The sequence below is a fragment of the Lissotriton vulgaris genome, chromosome 12 (assembly GCF_964263255.1).
Source record: "Lissotriton vulgaris chromosome 12, aLisVul1.2, whole genome shotgun sequence".
NCBI lineage: Eukaryota > Metazoa > Chordata > Amphibia > Caudata > Salamandridae > Lissotriton > Lissotriton vulgaris.
This window is the reverse complement of record NC_141700.1, coordinates 80,354,656-80,373,808: the sequence shown is the minus strand read 5'-3', so window position 1 is coordinate 80,373,808 and position 19,153 is coordinate 80,354,656. Positions and strand designations below refer to the sequence as shown.

Sequence of the window (19,153 nt, the reverse complement as noted above, 5' to 3'; positions counted from 1 at the left end):
AGGACAAGGCCTCTCTGGGAAGCACAAATAGCTTCAGGATGTTCCAGGTTCATCCAATTCAGCAACTGAGAGAAATGAGAGAAAGGGGAAAAGACAACACCAGGATTTGTCGGGTAATAAGGCAGCTTGTGAAACCTGTGGAAGCTGGAATATAAAATATCATAGCATAACCTGTATTTGTAAGGTGCTCCAATACAACCTTTGAGGACAAATACTGCTTGCCTTCGTTTAGTTTCACAAAACACACAGAAGCAATAGGTTTATATATGATTTACATTGAAACAAATGGTTTGGTCAAAGGCTCACTCCCAGCAAAACATCGTCACCTTTGAAAAGTCCAGCAATATTAAACTAAACAATAAATTATAATGAACAAACATTTGAGACAGTTATTGGCCACAGAGTGGTGCACCTGATGCAGCTTTTATGGCCGAATGGTAAAGTTAGTGTGTGCCAAAACCACATGTTCCATGTTTGAGTACCAGAATAGAAACATTTTCTGTTCTTAGCATGGCATGTGGGTGCCTTGTTTGCTGTTTTCCAAGCATCACAAAAAGAGCGAGGCGAGGAAGCTGCCAGGGCTTACATGGGCCACGTAGAGGTCTAGAGAAAAGTGAAGAGGCAGCCTGGACTGCAGGAGAAACAGAGAGGGAGGACAGGGCAGTGAAGTGACAGGTAAAAAAAAGGAGATAAAACAATTTTAAAAACAAAGAAAAAAGTGGATTTGTCTAAAGAGAAAATGGGGGAGGGGTTCCAGTGTTAGGTGGATGTGAACAAGCAAAATTCATTCAGACAAAGTAAAGAGAGTGAGAGGCTGAAGTGAGCTGACCCAGTGGGAGTGGGCGGAGGTCGAAGAAGGAACTATCGCGGAGAGGCACTGAATAGAAGGGAAGCGAACCATCGCTAAAATTAGAAGTAGTTCCTCGAACAAGCATATTTTTCTCCAGTGGAAAAAAAAGAGAACGGAAATTGCACCATTGAATAAAGGAGCTGCCATTTCACAATGACTAGTTGTACAATATGCACAAATACACATTGTAGAAAAGACTCCAACAGAAGAGCAGATTTTGTGTGGCGCACAAGAACAAATGAAATAACGGCAGAAAATAAAGCATTAAAAGTAAGTGCCCTACTAGGAATTTGTTAGACTGTGTATTGAATTGTATTGTTATCTGTGTATTAGTTCCTGGCACTAACATACCACCTTTATTCGTTCGCCAAATTAAGTTTTTAATTTGGAGCAAGCAAGGATTGCGTAGACATTCTCAGTGTAAGCTGGAAGTGCACACATATCTACATATGTATATAGAACTAGTGTGGTCTAAATAGGAAAACTTGGTGTTGCATGTGTGATCTTCAGAGGACCCTGAGTGAGTAGTTTCACACAATCAGATAAGCTGGTTTCAAGTAAAAGACAACATGTTGATGCAGAAAATGCAACTTTAAAGTCAGCATGAATGCCAGTAGTAAATAAAAGTAATTGGTAGACCTGTTGATTAATACTGGTATTTGGAAACAGGTTTGCTGTCACTGGTGTGGCTTTAGTATTGTAGAGTCTTTGTCTGATTTGCGGCAAGTCAGGGCTTTACTTCCAGGATCACTTTGATTGCTTCAGTTCAAGTCAGATCTTGCATGAGAAGAAGGCAGAGTAAAAGGATGTAGTAAGGCATAGGAAGGGAGTATTGTTGGTGGATGTAAGGTCCCTAGAGGTGCTCCCAATTCTTCATTGAGACTGCATGTATACACAACTGTGCCATGCAGAATAGCTAAGGATGGCTTAGTATTGTTTTAATTCATACTACCACTGTTTCTTTTCACTTGTTCCACACTGGTGCAAACATGGTTGTTTTGTCTGACTCTCTGCAAGACAGAGCCCGGGTGCTTGGTTTCCTTGTTGGAATATGTGAAGAATTGAGCTACTGTGCGTCGTTTCCTCCACTCATTTAGTGGCAGTTGGGCTAGAGAATTTGAAGTTTTCTTTGGATATGATACGCCAACCCTGCACACATGCACGGACATAGTTCAAACAGATTGCCTTGTCTTGACTGTACTGGTATGGCACCGATGCAAAAGCCACATACCCCATCATAATGAAGAAGTTTAATTAAATGGTGCAGCAAAATCATAATTCAATATAAATTCCAGTATAGTGATTACGGTGGGTTAAATCCAGCGTCAAGGACACCCCTTTTGTATTGCTTTCTTGAATATATTTAAGTTAGTGTGTTTCCTCATCAGTAGGCTGTTGCAATGTCTAGCGGTCTGAACCGTAGAAACAGCCCGAGTCACGGAATTTCCTGAAACTTGAATCAATAAAGATCTGAGAATCTTTTGTTAGTAGAGAGAGAGCTTTGTTACAGGGCGAGGAGGTCTTCACCATTGAATGTCCCATGTGTAAAGCTGAGAGTCATAAACAAGATCTGCTTGCCTACTGGGATTTAGCTTCATGTGTGGAAGGAGGAGATATAGTCCTAATCTCAATTGAAGAGGAGTTGTTTTTTGCCGTGTGTGAGAAGTTGGCCTGGTATATAATGCTCACTAATTCTTAGTGATCACTTTGTACCATGCCAAGCAACCCTTATGGTGATGGTTGTAATTCAACCTTGTAGACCAGTTATCCTAGTGGTAACGTGGACAAAGCAGTCTTAGGCTAAACTCTGAAAGGCATGTGAAGCCAGCTGTAATACCATACACAACCCCCTTGAATACCAAATGAAAGGGACACCACACTGTGGTAAATATTTGATTTACCGTCCTAATTTCTATGCAGGTAAGTACTTAAATAAAAAATAACTCAATCGGAAAGAAAGACGCAGAGTCCGTGGTGTTAGAGTTCTTAGGGGTTTTATTCCTTAAAAAGGAATGGTTCTAGAACCGGATATCGGATTCCTGACACCACTGGGGTGCAGGAAGGGATAGAGCATACTTTATTGACAAGACATAACTTTTATACTTAAACCATATAATGAATTCCAATATAGTAGGCGTAACAGCTGAGAGAAACAAGATAAGAGCATACACGTGTTAGCAATACGTAATCAGAAGGCGTGAACATAGAGGTGTGTGCTAGAAAACGTCACATGTAAGTGTCACAAGTAGGTGGAGTCATAGCAGAATCTTGCAATGTCAGCAGAAATCTGAGATCTGGATGCGCGCGCAGCTGCATGACGTGTGATTGACGTGAAGCTGGAGGGTGCATGGGACTTGACATTTACGCTAACGGAAAGAGACAGAAGTCTGGCATGTCAGTTCAACTTGTTCCTATATCAAATCTAATATCTGATGTTTGGGAACCATATTATCTAGAGGAAAAGGTCTCTTGGGCAGAGGCTATTCTATACTGACTGTGAGTGAGTGTATAAGCGTCTACGTGTCTGCATGAGATGCGAGGGGGCATGGGCCTACCATGGTAACAGAGGCTATGAATTACTTGCACGGAGACAGTGAGGCCGGGCCCTTTGCTCTGCAGCTGGAAGAATGTTTACTTGAACTAGTAGGCAGGAATGTATGTTTGAGGAGCAGAACAGATAATTCGAAGGTTGAATACAGTCTTGGCAGGCAAGCAGGCTAAGCTACGCGCCGTGGGCCGCGCAGGGAGTAAGGCAGAGGTCACGGGTACAGAGGCAGCCCAGGCGGAGGCGTTCAGAGTCAGAAGGCAGGAAAAACTCGAAGGCAGAATTCAGGGGCCTACTTCGCCAGAGCTGAAAAACGTGTAAAGTACACCACAAAAAGACGTTGGCATGGCATACTTAGGAACGGAATATTCAACCCATTCAGGGTGGATCTGAAAGAGGACATGTTAACGGTGGACGCAAATGTATTTGCGTCTTCATAGCTGGCACAGGAGGGAAGTTACATGCACTTTAAGCTTATACATGGAGACGGTGGGGTACACGTTAGGGAACATTTCTTGACCATAAAATTTATATTTCCTCATTCCCTCCTTGTTCCCTACGGACCCTTCATGATATATCGATCCTCATGAATCGATCAGTCTGTTCTTGTAACATCATTTGCTCTTCTTTCTTCTTTTCGCGTTTTGAGTGAAAACTGGAATGTGGAATACATGATGTGGCGCACAGACCACAAATTGCTGGCCCACACTGTAGGCACAGGCAGCAACTGAATACTATGACAAGGGCAATGCCTAGGAAGGATAGGATCTTCCATCCCCAAGCAGTCAACGTTGTCCAGAACCAACCGGACCAAGTCCAGGTGCCTGGATTCTGATGTATTAGACTTGCAATTTTATGAAGACGTGTGATAGCTTTATATACTGTTGGCGCGTTTTCTGGAATGAAAACACAGCAACTTGACCCGATGACCTTACAAGCTCCGCCCCGATCTGCTAGAATGACGTCAATAACAAGACGATTTTGGAGAACAACAACCCGCATGGCAGATTGCTCCTCTGTTAAGTTGCCTAGAGCGGAGGTAGTTTCATTCACTACTGCTTCGAGTGTTCTAGTTAATTTTCGTATCAGCTTACTATTAAAAACGGTACCTAAGTAGGGGAAGAAACCTTTATTGAAGTCTGTGTATTGCTCCCATGCTGTTTCAGTATAGTCGACAATCGGGAGATCTCTTCGGAGTCTATTGTTTACTAGATTAGTATTTCTGTGATAATCAGGAGGGGCTAGAAAAACAGGTGGCAGAAGGAATGCAATGTAACAGGTACCATCCCAATCTGGAGGTAAGCGTATGTATGCGGTATGGCCACAAACAAAGTAGGAATGACGAGTAGCTCTAAAGGAAGACTTGCCTTGATCACTGAATTCGACCACAGTAGTACATTTACTATGGCCTAAGTGTACTGAACCCTTCTTTCTGACACATAAGTCACCTGTGACTGGTAATACTGACATAGCAGGGAGAACTGGTGCAGCTTCGGATTCAACAGTAAGAATCATGAGGTTAATTGTGTAATTACCTAATCCATATACTTCATTTTCTAGATCTGTTCCTATTCTAGTGGGAAGTCCCTTCTTGTCAGGATAACAGGCGTTAAGCAGAACTAAGTTCAGGTTTCCCCAAACCCAATTTCCTTCGAAAACAGCAATATCAGGATCTAAGGAATTAATTATTCTAAACCATGCTCCAAATGAGCCATTGTGAGTGAATGGGTATGGAAAAAGGGGCAGAACTCCCTGGTATTTCTGATAGGGAGGGAGTCGGCCACATATCCAACAGTTTGTAGCATTATTAGTCTGATGGGAGTGATGTAACATACTAATGAATGAGTTGTTGCGCAGCGCAAGTCTGTAAGATAATTCATGAGGGGGTAATTCGCTAAAAGAATGCTCGGCAGTGACATTGTAAGCAGATTGTTCACGCTTGAAGATAGGGTAGTATATAGGCAGCAATATACTAGCAACAATAATCAAAAGACTTAGAAAAAACATAATCAATAATGTCACTATACAGTGACTACGAAGTGATTTACAATATGCATGTTTCTTGAATTCTCTCTCTCTCTCTCTATCTCGGTCTAGGGGATACATGTCAGAAACTAATTTAACCGATTCACCTAGGGGAGGACTTAAACAATTAAACTGTCTGACTTGCTAGACCGTAGTTTCTTTTTGTACTCCTCTTGGGGAGTTTTCTCTCTCTTGGGAACTTTAAAGTCACTAGTATCGTGGCAGTCCTTTGAGGGGGTGGACAAGTCAGTCTCTGGCAACAGTTCATTACATTTTTTAATATGACTCGTGTGGATCCACCCTTTCCGGCCTTCAACTTTAATTGCCGTCCTTGTGGTCAGAAGGACGATCTTCGGCTCTTTCCAGCGGGGCTCCAGCGGGCTTTTCCTGTCGAAGTTGCGAATCAACACAGTGTCCCCGGGACGGACGTCGTGTGGCTTTACATCAGTGTTGTCGGGAAAGGCTGCGGCAACCTGTGAACGACATGATTGGAGTGCAGACATCAAGGAGGCAAGGTAATCTGTCAGCATATTACAATCAACATCGGTTATTTTCTTAGGCATGGGCGTCCCCCACATATTTGGTGGTCTGCCAAAGACCACTTCATACGGGGATAGCCCTGATCTCGAATGGGGGACCATTCTCATATAGAACAGTGCAACTGGCAGGGCGACTATCCAGTCGACCCCTTTCTCTTTACATATTTTCGCTAGGCGTGTTTTCAGTGTCTGGTTATGCCTTTCTACAAGGCCAGCTGCTTCGGGATGTCGGACGCAGTGGAATTTCCACTGATATCCTAGCAGAAGTGAAACCTGCTTCATGAGCTCGGATGAGAATGGCTGTCCGTTATCTGAGTACACGATACGAGGCAGGCCGTACCGTGGGAAGAATTCTCGAACCAGCTGCCTGGCAGTGGTCGGGGCAGTGTAATCTGGGACTGGATATGCTTCGGTCCAACGGGAAAGTGCGCAAACAACTACGAGGACATACTTGAATCCTCGACAACGGTCCATCTGGATATAATCCATCTGGAGGACTTCAAAAGGGTGATCAGGAGGATGAAATCCACCTTGCTCTACAGGGACGCTTTTACCTGGATTGAACTGACAACAGATCATGCAAGTACGCACTTTCTGTTTTGCAGCTGCTCGTAAATGTTTGTTGTACCATAGATTCTGTAAACTGTCTAACATAGCTTTTTCTCCTAGGTGTGCTGGACTATGTGCTGTATTTATTATGACTTGAACCATAGAGTCGGGGAGAAACCATGTAGATTTTCCCTTCGTCATCCATCCTTGATCTGTCTGAATCCCTCCTAGTTCAGTCCATTTCTTTATTTCATCTGGAGTAGCATGTGTCTGAATATCGATTACATCTAGTGTGGGATTCCTAACTGTCATACAATGTGTCGGCACTATTGTCTTTGTCACATCAGTTGTCTGGGTGTGAGTCAATGCTGTATGTTTTGCTGTTTGGTCTGCCAGGTCGTTACCCTGGGAAATGGAATCTGTAACTTTAGTATGTGCTTTACACTTCATGATGGATATGCCTGAAGGCAGATGTATTGCTTCTAATAGTGCTTGAATGAGAGGACCATGTTGGATCTTGGCACCGTGAGAGGTCAAGAAACCTCGTTCTTGCCATAACACTCCGAAGTCGTGTACGACTCCGAAAGCATAACGTGAATCTGTGTATATGTTAACATTTCTGTTCTTGGCTAGTATACAGGCTCGGGTCAGAGCGATGAGCTCTGCTGCTTGAGCGGACAGTGTATCAATACGATATGTTTCTTTAACTTCAGTTTCAGTGGTCACTGCATACGCAGCTACTAATTCTCCTGTATTTGTTCTCATACATGAACCATCCACGTAAAGTGTCAGGTCTGGATTTGTCAGTGGAACATCTGTTAAGTCTCGTCGGGGCTTTGTTACTGCATTAATGATCTCTATACAATCATGCGGGGCCGAATTTGTCATAATCGAGGGTAACAATGTTGCAGGATTCAGAATGTTACAGCGTCTGATTTCTATGTGTGGCTGGAATAGCGTCAATTCATAACCTGTCAGTCGTGCTATTGTCAAGTGTTGAGTCTGGGTTCGGTTTAAAAGAACCTCTACAGAATGTGGAACTTGTACTGTTAATGGATGTCCTAATACGATTGAGTCGCTCTGTCTGATTGCTAGGGCTGTCGCTGCCACTGACTTTAAGCACGCAGGGAGTGCCTGGGCTACTGAATCCAATGTACTTGAAAAATAAGCACAAGGCTTATGTGAACCTGCTTGATCTTGAGTGAGGACAGACAACGCTGTACCATCACGTTCTGTAACAAAAAGTGTAAAAGGTTTGCTGTAACATGGTGTCGCTAAAACTGGTGCTTGACATAAAGCTTTCTTTAATTTCTCAAAGGCCTGTGTATGTTCCTGAGTCCAAGGAAGGACAGTCGAAGTCGCTGCCTCCTGTGTTGTCAACTGAATGAGTGGTTTAGCTAGAAATGCATACTGAGGAATCCATTGTCTGCAGTACGAGGTGAGGCCTATAAAGGCCCGCACTTCCTTTTGTGTCTGGGGTTGTGGCATATTTACAATTAACTGGATGCGGTCAGGTGTGAGCTGTCTCCCCACTTTGGACAGCAAGTGACCCAAGTACACAACTTGCTGAACACAGAATTGTAGCTTCGAAGGAGACACTTTGTGTCCCTTGTCGGCCAGAAAATGTAGAACTGTCAGTGATGCTTGTTCACATTCGGGTTCACTTCGTGCGGTGATCAGCAGATCATCGACGTATTGTAGTAAGGCGGTATTAACTGGCATTTGGATACAATCAAGTTGTCTTTTCAGTGCTTGGCTATAGATGCTGGGGCTTTCTGTGAATCCTTGAGGTGCGCGCGAAAATTTGAAACTTCGTCCATTTAAACTGAATCCGAAGAGGTATTGGCTCTCTGGATCAATGGGGACACTGAAGAAGGCGTTCTTGAGATCAATTACAGTAAAGAACGCTGCTTCTGAATCAATAGCAGTCAACAGGGATGAGATGTCGGGAACCACAGGGTACTGTGGAACAATGCATTTATTCAGTTCTCGTAAATCAATCACCAGCCGATATACTGGCGGTGCATTGGGATCAGTACGTTTAAGAATCGGGATGATAGGAGAATTACAGATATTGGAGTCGGTTTCTACGACCACTCCTTGGGCAATGAGCTCTTCAATGATTCCCAGTAAAGCCACTACAGCATCGGGTGGTAACTTGTATTGTCTGATTCGTGGTAAAACAATTCCTGGTTTGAGTGTAACACGGTATGGTGTGATGTGCATGCAGCCTACATCGGTTGGGCCTTGTGCCCACAGGTGTTTTGGTACATTTTTCAATCTGACATCAAACTCTCGTAATACATAGTGACCCTTAAAGTCACGCAGGAAAAGTCTAACTCCTTCCGGAGAACAACATATCACAGCTCCTAGAGCCTTCAATGTTTTGATACCTAACAAGTTTTCGGGACATGACTTCGTGAGTAACAAGTCTGTAACGCGTGATAATGGACCTACAGCTAGGGGGACTGGTTTCGATACCTCATTTACAATAGGCTGTCCTGAAAAACCAAGGGAAACATTCTGTGAGCCTGAGAGGGGTGCCCCTGGGACTTCATTATGGCTGATTGTTGTGCGGCTTGCTCCCGTGTCAATTAAAAACTTTCTGTCTTTTCCCAATACTTGACTGTGTACATAAGGACCCTCTTGATCTACAGGAATCTCAATAAGAGGCAAGCCAACCTCCCTCTCTAGGCTGTTTCATGTGTATCGCTGATAATCGGGATAATCAGATTGGGCATACTGGTTCATCTGTCGTGAAACTTGCTGTGTCGCGGCAATGGGCTGTGGCTGTGATACCGCTGCGGTCTGTGTCGTATGTGGCGGAGCATGCATAGGCCCTGAATTCTGTGAAGTCGGTGGCTGACCCTGGTCTTGTCTAGGCGGATGCGGTCTTTCTTTAGTTTTACCTGTTGCTATATTGTGTTTCAGGACTGAACATTCATGTACGTAGTGACCTGGCTGTTTGCAATAGTTACATGTCCCTTTAACGGGAGCTGCCGAATTACCTGTCTGGGTCGCACCCTTTCTCTGACCGTCGGCGGGAACCGACTGGGCCACTAACATTTTCATTTTCGTGTCTTTCATACGTCTCTGTTCGTGATCCTGTTCTTCTCTAATTCTGTTCTGGTGGTACTGTAACATTTGTAACATCTGGGATGGCGTATTTGCTTGCCATGTACTTTCAACTTTATATACACGGTTCTTAACTGATGTCAGGGAATTCTCGACTAACTTTGTTACAAAAAGATGCGGGTACGACTCACTACCTGGTTTAAGGCCACTATTAATAATGAAACATTTCTTGAATCTTGAATAGAAGTCACTGGTGTCTTCATCGTGTTTCTGTTTACAGGCTGAGATGGCGTCCCAGTCTTCCTTTTTAGTTGTCAATAATCTTGGCAAGACCTGTACTATTAAACCTGGTAAGGCTTTTGCTTTGTCCCCAAGGCCTACCCCTGGGGTACGACCTTTTTCCTCGTCTTCTATTTCCGTCCATATAATCTTTTTATCTCCCACCTCCCATTCTTTTTCTTTGAGTTTCTCGTAGATGCCGGTGGGCAGCAGTACTTTTAACAATTTCATAATATCTGTATACGTGTAATCTCCCATGAGTAACATGTCTTTAAGTTCTCTGTGAAAACCTGCAGGGTCTTTATCATGACAGGGTACTAGTTTCTTCATTTCTAACAATTCTAACTTTGTTAAAGGTGTGTACACAAACACACGTTCCAAGGTATTATTAGCACCCATAACTGGGTGTACTTCTCGTAAGGGATTCTGTCTGTCGAAATGCTCAAAGTGACACATTTTTCTTTCTGGTGGCTGAGCTGAACCATATTGTGGGCCTAAGAAACCGTTATATCTACGGCGTTGTTCTAGAATTATTTGAATTAATCTGGTACTTAGGCCTCTCCATCTATTCATAAGTAGTGCTTCTAATGTATCAGGTAAGGGACCTGGATCAGAATGTTGTTGTCTGTATAATGTGATGAGATGCTGAATCATGTATATACCAGCTAATTTCTGCTCGTCTGGGGAAAGGTTCAGAAATGTCTGTGCTACTGTATCATCATTATACGTGTTAGTGTTGTCAGCCCATAGTACTGCTGACCGGGCTAGTTCTTGTTCATCCATAGAATTGAGTACATGGTACCCCATTTGTTCTTGAAGCATTTTATCGGTAACTTGAAACAGATGTTCAGGGGAACTTTGTTTTGATATGCCAGAGAGAAAAATTATTTTGCTCTCCGGGCGAATGCCTTTCCTAAGGTAACTTCCCTTACCTACATACGCTATCCTGTCTGTAGTCGTTTCTGGTTCTTCAGGTCCTTCCTCCTCGAAGGAATTGTCATTTTCTTTCTCCTGTTCTTTTCTGTGTATTTCTATTACTTCCTTTCTGATTTTCTTGTACATGCTTGATATACAATTCATTTTATCATGCTTTCCGTCGGCTATATTTTGACCCCACTTGTTTAGTGCTTCCATCTCTCCCTGGTCTACCCCAGGCCTGTCTCGGTCTCTTATTAAGCAATTTATGAAAAAACGTAATACATATGCTTGAGTGTCAACTTTTTGATGTGCCAGGGCCTCCTTAATACTTTCGGGATTTTCCCCAGTCTGGACAAAATGATATATTCTATCTAGGTGATCAGTCATCCCTGGGAATAACACTAGGTAATCTGTAGCTTGTCGCAAGCGTAGTGATGCTATCAACATTCTATCATCTTTACCGGGTACTGGATCGTATCTGCAAATTGGAAGGGGTTCTTTGAGTATGTCGAGACGGGGTGATTGCGGTGTATGTTGCTTCAGTAGGTCCCTAAGATTGAATCTGTGTGTTGTTGGCGGGGTCTGGAGACCCCCTGTCGCACCTCCTGAGCCAGAGGCATGAGCATTATTTCTCTGTGGAGTCTGTATGTGTACCTGAACTTGTCTCTTACTGGGATCAGACGCAATCGGATTCGGTATATTAATCTTAGGTGTGGGAAGTGGTGGAGGTGGAGGAACAGGCGGAGCAGACTGTCGAACAGGTGAGCTTTGTTGCGGTAATGGCTGGACATTGTCTTGGAGTAGGTCGCCACTTCCGTCACCGTCAGTAGGCGGTACGTGGGCACGTGCGTTGGTGTAAGCGGGTGCTACATCGTCTAGATAGGAAGCAAGAAATATATCTTTGGTGGTCCTGTGATTTACTTTAGTCGGAACCAATGGTGGCGGCAGATTTTTCGGTATTTCTGAAGTGGCTTCAGGCGAACCCTCGGCCACTAAGTACATGCCATTTACAAGATTATTTCGCATACGGTCTACTTGTTCTGCTTTTACTCGGATCCCTTCATTAACTAATTCGTTTTCTCGGACTCTATCCGACTCTTCTCTATGTCTGTCTTCTTTACGGAGTGCTTTTTCGGCACGTTTATGTGATTCTTTACGCCAAAATTCTATGGCGTCTTTCTGAGATTGTCTGGCTTTCTTTTTCCATAGCGCTTCTTCTACCTTCACGATGCACTCGGCATCCCATGTTCCTGTAACGGGCCATCTGTGTCTCTCGTCTAGGTGCTTGGTATAATCGGCCCATAAATCTAGATACAGTATGGCATCTAAGCCATGCTTATGGTACATAAAATTTCCAGGAGTGTCCCTAGGGGGGATAGGAATTTCTTCCTCTAGCATCCCTTTCCTAGTTCCTATCTGTCTTAATTTATTGAAAAACGGCATCTTGTTACTTAGTACTGGATACTTGATACTGGTTACTTACTCTGAACACAGCTAGTTACACAAAAACACAGTAATGTACATCAAACAGTCACTCATACCACGACATTAATCACATGAAAAACATTTTAAACATATATGACTACCCTTGATACTAGATGTACTGCTAAACAGCACAGATACACTGTCGAGGACAGTGCAAGAACTTGTATGCTTGATATACTGCTAAACAGTACAGATACACTGTCTAAAACAGTGCAGACCGCGTTTGTGTACCCAAACACGTCTTTACCGGATACATAATAATGCACCCGTCTTGATACGTCCCAGCAATGGTACTCACCGGGAAGCACGGAACAGAAGGCCTCGGAAAACTCGACTGGACTGGACCGGACTGGACTTGACTCGACACGTGGATACTTCGGAAACTGGTGGGCCTCTTGACACCTCGGACCTTGCTTCTTTCGGCTAGGCTCTGGTCGGGATCCTCCGCACTCCTCACCGCCTCGTCTGGGTGCTGATCGCAGTCTCCGTCACCTCCGTGGGCCAGAGGGAGATACAGGAAATCCTGCGGGTACGCGTAATTGTCCGTCTTGACTTATGGCAGGGGGCAAAGGTTGCAACGCACCAACCGGCGCGTGAGGTGGGGGAGGGGTCCCTATTCGGGCGCCAAAATAATGTGGTAAATATTTGATTTACCGTCCTAATTTCTATGCAGGTAAGTACTTAAATAAAAAATAACTCAATCGGAAAGAAAGACGCAGAGTCCGTGGTGTTAGAGTTCTTAGGGGTTTTATTCCTTAAAAAGGAATGGTTCTATAACCGGATATCGGATTCCTGACACCACTGGGGTGCAGGAAGGGATAGAGCATACTTTATTGACAATACATAACTTTTATACTTAAACCATATAATGAATTCCAATATAGTAGGCGTAACAGCTGAGAGAAACAAGATAAGAGCATACACGTGTTAGCAATACGTAATCAGAAGGCGTGAACTGGGCGTGAACATAGAGGTGTGTGCTAGAAAACGTCACATGTAAGTGTCACAAGTAGGTGGAGTCATAGCAGAATCTTGCAATGTCAGCAGAAATCTGAGATCTGGATGCGCGCGCAGCTGCATGACGTGTGATTGACGTGAAGCTGGAGGGTGCATGGGACTTGACATTTACGCTAACGGAAAGAGACAGAAGTCTGGCATGTCAGATCAACTTGTTCCTATATCATATCTAATATCTGATGTTTGGGAACCATATTATCTAGAGGAAAAGGTCTCTTGGGCAGAGGCTATTCTATACTGACTGTGAGTGAGTGTATAAGCGTCTACGTGTCTGCATGAGATGCGAGGGGGCATGGGCCTACCATGGTAACAGAGGCTATGAATTACTTGCACGGAGACAGTGAGGCCGGGCCCTTTGCTCTGCAGCTGGAAGAATGTTTACTTGAACTAGTAGGCAGGAATGTATGTTTGAGGAGCAGAACAGATAATTCGAAGGTTGAATACAGTCTTGGCAGGCAAGCAGGCTAAGCTACGCGCCGTGGGCCGCGCAGGGAGTAAGGCAGAGGTCACGGGTACAGAGGCAGCCCAGGCGGAGGCGTTCAGAGTCAGAAGGCAGGAAAAACTCGAAGGCAGAATTCAGGGGCCTACTTCGCCAGAGCTGAAAAACGTGTAAAGTACACCACAAAAAGACGTTGGCATGGCATACTTAGGAACGGAATATTCAACCCATTCAGGGTGGATCTGAAAGAGGACATGTTAACGGTGGACGCAAATGTATTTGCGTCTTCATAGCTGGCACAGGAGGGAAGTTACATGCACTTTAAGCTTATACATGGAGACTGTGGGGTACACGTTAGGGAACATTTCTTGACCATAAAATGTATATTTCCTCAACACAGATATATATTGAAAATATATATTGATTTATTAACTATAAAATCCCCTGGACTCTTTATGAGCACAGAAGCACAAGCGTTAAATCACAAGACAGTTTAAAATACACAAAAGTTGCACAATATGGATGAGCCCTAGGGGCCACCTAAACCATATACTAAGAAAGTGGTATAAGAGATACCAATAGGAAAGGGAACAGGCCTAGGGCCTTGGGAATCGCTGGAGCTATTCGAGACTAGCAGTGACTAAGTCGGGAAAGGCCCGCGGGACTCGGGTGCAGTGTTCAAAGTGCACGCACTTTCCAATGTAAAGTCTATGGTGCGTAAAAAGTACAAAGTTAGAGAGTTAGGAACCTTCCGAGTGACCTATGGAGCTGAAACTTAAGACACAGGCCCTTGAGATGTGTACCAGTGCAGGAGTACTGGCGGAGCTGAGTTACCTCACCCACAGGAAGCGGGTGCACAGGGTCGAAGTAGTGTCGGGTTTCGTCACGCTGGTCGATGGTGCTTGGAGCTGAAGATGCTGCAGGCGGCTCGATGTGAAGAGTTCCGGTGGATCCAAGGGTGGATCTGAAGTGGTGAAGACCTGAAAGCAGAGGGGACAATGTTCAAAGTCACTAGCCAGTGACTACCGTGGAACCAGAGTGGAACCAGGCGATGTCGGGTGCAAACAGGCGTTGTTGTGTAGCTTCTCTCTGCAGCCACGTGGACACCGGGGGTCGAGGACGTCCAGGAGTCAGTCACGAGCTGTCCCACGCAGGCTTCTCACTGTTGGCAGTGTCGTCGACCTGATCGGAGCCAACAGGCCTTGGCTAATACAAGCCACGCAGGAATCCAAAGATGCTTAACACTCGGACGAGCAAGGTCAGAGCGAGTGCTCCTTTTCACAGGATCTTGGGTAGGTCTAGAGCAACCAGACCTGTTGTGTAAATTGTCGGTTTCGTCGCCAAGATGGCCGCTGACCACGTGGCTAGTGGCCGGGATTGCGCATCGAGTGGCACAATGCAAAAGGGCCCCACGCAGATCGTGGAGATGCTGGAGGGCTGATCTTCAGTGCAAGGGCTGCTCGGGGGTGGGGGTTCTCAGTCCCTAAAGCACAACATCGAGGATGCCTCAGAAGCTGCGCAGTCAGCTTTTCGGGTGTCTTCCAAGAGGTCCAGTCCCATGTCAGTCGGTGCCTCCACGGGTCCCTTCTTTGCAGGGACTGTGGATCGGGCTCTGAGTGGTCAGGGAGTCTGGTTCTTGTTGGGCTCTGGGCTCGGGCTCCGGCGGGAGGCGGCGGCAAAGCAGACGTTGAGTTGCTGGTTGGTGCCTGTTGTCAGGTTCCAAGCCGCCGAACGCTCATGGGCCGCCAAAAGGATCAGAAACTACAATTCCCGGCATGCCGCGCTGACGTCGCGTACCAAACGTGAGCTGCGCACGCATGCCAGGAAATAAAGGTCATTTTCAAATGGCGGTGAGACGCCGATAATTCCGTTTTGCGGTGGCGTTTCCAGAGTCCTTGTTTGGAGGCGGTAAGAGGTGTCTGGTGATTCCTAGTCCTCCAGAATCGTGAGTAATCCGAATATGTTGGGGTGTGTGGCGTTGGTAGTTTCGATCCCAACACTCCCATTAACACTCGGAGCAGTGTTACTGGGAGGCTCCGTATCTTCGTGTGCAGTTACAGACTTTAGTGGCTGCACGTTTGTTCTCAGGGAAATAGACCTGTTAATGTATATAGTGTAAATACGTGTAAGCCTGCACTGTGGCGATAGGACTCAACTGGAGCTTTTTCTGAGCCTCGCCTTCTCAAGCCCTCGCAGAGTGCTATCTAGCAGAACTTCCTAGGGCGCAGGCTATTGAAGACCCATTACAGAGTGAGCTTAACTCTGAGAACCACATGGGAAGTGGTTAACACACTGTTTCTTACGGAGGTTATTCTGAAGAGTGCAGTGTCCATTATTGTTTGCTTATCTCGTTCTAACAGGAGACAGGAGGGGTATTGGAAAAGTCAAAATGGAACTGTGAGGCCGCCCATTGATAGAGACTAACGCATTATTTGGGGTATGTGTCGTGATCTCTGTTTTGAACAACAACCGACAATCCAGTACTTGGAGCAGAGGGAGTTGAATCGTGTTTGTTTTGTTTTCACAGTTGGGCCCAGTTCTTCAAACCACAACAATCCCCTGTCTCCATTGGATTTGATCATTGTGTATTTTTCTTTACAGGTATTGACTGGTGAAACGTGGGGAGGTGTTGGGTTAAGAGATTATAGAGTACATTGTTGTAGTATAGGGAAATAGGGTGCTTTAATATCTTGTTCTTTGTTGTTGCAGATCTCCCTCCCCGCTGTCCCCTTCCTTTCCCGCGCCCTGCTGCACTCTCTTAGTTGTTCAGTGTTTAACTATTGGACTCTGAGGTTGTTCGGTAGGGCCGGGATCGGACTCTCATCACAGCCCCGAGGAAGTTGGAGTCGAGCCTGATAGAATTATCGGCCCAAGGATTTTGCCTCCTCTTGGCTGTGTTGAGAGTTCGCCATGACCACCTTAGAGGACGTCATGGCTGCTTTGGCCTTAGTTCAGGTGGAGCTGACAGCTGCCAATAGGGAGGTAGCTGCTTCTAGGGCTGAGAACGCACAGTTGCGAGCCAGATTGGATAGAATGCCCGCCCCTACTGCAACAACCGGGGCATCCAGTAGCACTTCTCCTACCACTTCTGTGGTGGTGGAAATGCCGGCACAAATCCCACTAGCACCACCAGAACGATACTATGGAGACATAAAAAAGATTCAAGTATTCATGACACAGGTACAGATGCACTTTATGTGCAAACCCAAGATGTTTTCCACACACCAAGCAAGGGTAGCTTTCCTGATTTCATACTTAGGGGGGGAAGCTGCACAGTGGGCGGTTCCAATAGTCAAAAGGGATGACCCACTCCTATACCACTGGGACAATTTCAGGGAGGAGTTTGAAAAAACATTTGATAGGAGGGCAGAGACCCTCACGGCAGACAGAGAGTTGTTGAAATTGAAACAGGGGGAGGCTGATCTTGTCATTTATCTCAACAATTTCAGGAGACTCGTGGCCGAAACAGATTGGCCTGAAGCAAAAAGAACAGCCTTGTTCTATCAAGGCCTCAACGAAGACATGAAGGACGTCTTAGCCCAGATAGACCCTCAGCCCCGTACTTGTTCAGCTTTAATAGACCTTACATTGCGCTTAGACCATCGCATGAAGGAAAGAAAAGGAGAGCATAAGAAGAAGGATAGAGCCGTGATGCCTTATGAACAAGCCGGTAACAGTGACAAACCGGCTCCTTCTCCTGAGGCAATGGAGATAGGGGCGGTGCGAGCCTCCTTGACCGCCAGCGAAAGAGAACACAGACGCAAACAAGGATTGTGTCTCTATTGTGGGAAGAAAGGCCATTTCCTACGGGAGTGCCCCGTTAAGCCAAAAAGTAACCGGGTGCGGGGAGGACAGAGTGTAGCAGGAGTTTCCGCAAAGGAGTCGGAAAACTACACGGCTTGATGGTGAATGAAGGGAAACCCTCAAGCATACACATCATCCCTTCACTCACCCCGAATTCCATGGACGTGAGAAACCACCTCTTTGTGAACATGACCATAACCATCAACAACAAACAACATGAGGTGCAAGTGATGGGTGATTCTGGGGCTACAGGGTGTTTTATGGATTGTTCCATGGCTCGTCCATTGGGAGTGACTCTAGTCCCCAAAGAAAGACCCGAAACAGTCTACGCTGTTGATGGACATGAACTCCAAGCAGGTCCGATTACCTATCATACGAGGGAGTACGAAATCGTTTGTGCTGATTCCCACCATGAACTTCTGATCTTCAACATTATTGAAGCCCCGCAATATGGGATCATCCTGGGTCTCCCATGGCTACAAACATACGATCCTGATATACGGTGGACTACCAAAACGATTCAGTTCCTTTCCCCCTATTGCCGCGAACACTGTTTCCCCACGAATAGGAAGCCGGCACAAACCATAGAGCCTATGCATTCAATAGCCACAGCAGCGGAAAAAGACGTAACCCTGCCTTCGTGTTACACTGAGTTTGGAACAGTTTTCAGCGATAAAGAGGCCGAGGTGCTTCCACCTCACCGCACGTATGATTGCCGCATTGACCTCATCCCTGGCTCAGAGATCCCCAATGGAAGGATTTACGCTCTTACTCTACCCGAAACAGAGACGCTGCGAGAATATCTGGATAAATACCTGGCTTTAGGATATATCCGACCATCTAGATCTCCTGCAGCATCCCCCTTGTTCTTTATACCAAAGGCTAATGGCGAAAAAAGATGCTGCATAGACTATAGAGCTTTAAACGCCATCACCGTGAAGAATCAATACCCGCTACCTTTGATCCCGGTGCTGCTGGAACAGGTCCGGGCGGCACACATCTATACGAATCTGGATTTGCGTGGGGCCTATCACCTTGTTCGCATAAGACGGGGTGACGAGTGGAAAACTGCCTTTAAAACGCGGTACGGACTTTATGAGTATTTAGTGATGCCCTTTGGGCTCTGCAATGCCCCGGCCGCATTTCAATTTTTTCTAAACGAGGCCCTCCCCGAATACCTGGATCATTATGCGGTCGTTTATATAGACGATATTCTCATATATTCAAACTCAACAGAAGAACACATCGCACATGTAAAATCAGTGCTGCGAGCGCTCCAGAAACATCACCTCTTCTGCAAAATCACCAAGTGTGAATTCCACGTCACAACGGTGGAGTTTCTGGGTGTAATGCTTACTCCGTCAGGGCAAGTGATGGCCGAGAGAAAAGTCCAAGCGATTGTGGATTGGCCACGTCCCAACAACGTCAAAGACATCCAGAGCCTGTTGGGGTTCGCCAACTTCTACAGGCGATTCATAGCTGGCTTCTCAGGAATGGTGTCACCCCTCACACAGCTTACGAAGAAAAACATCCCGTTTGTGTGGACCAACAAAGCCCAACACGCATTTGATGAGCTCAAGGCAGCGTTCTCCTCAGCACCGGTGTTGACACATGCCAATCCGGACTTC

The 19,153-nt window shown here is 45.6% G+C and overlaps 1 protein-coding gene across 1 annotated transcript in view; it reads left to right on the top strand.

Annotated features, from left to right (window-relative positions):
- The first annotated feature begins 1,010 nt into the window (after positions 1-1,010).
- Positions 1,011-19,153, top strand: part of LOC147673378 (C-type lectin domain family 4 member E-like) — a 103,340-nt gene continuing 85,197 nt past the window's right edge. Inside the window, exon 1 of the mRNA XM_086947233.1 lies at positions 1,011-1,120. The gene's annotated coding sequence lies outside the window, so the exon portion shown is untranslated. The remainder of the gene's footprint in view (positions 1,121-19,153) is intronic.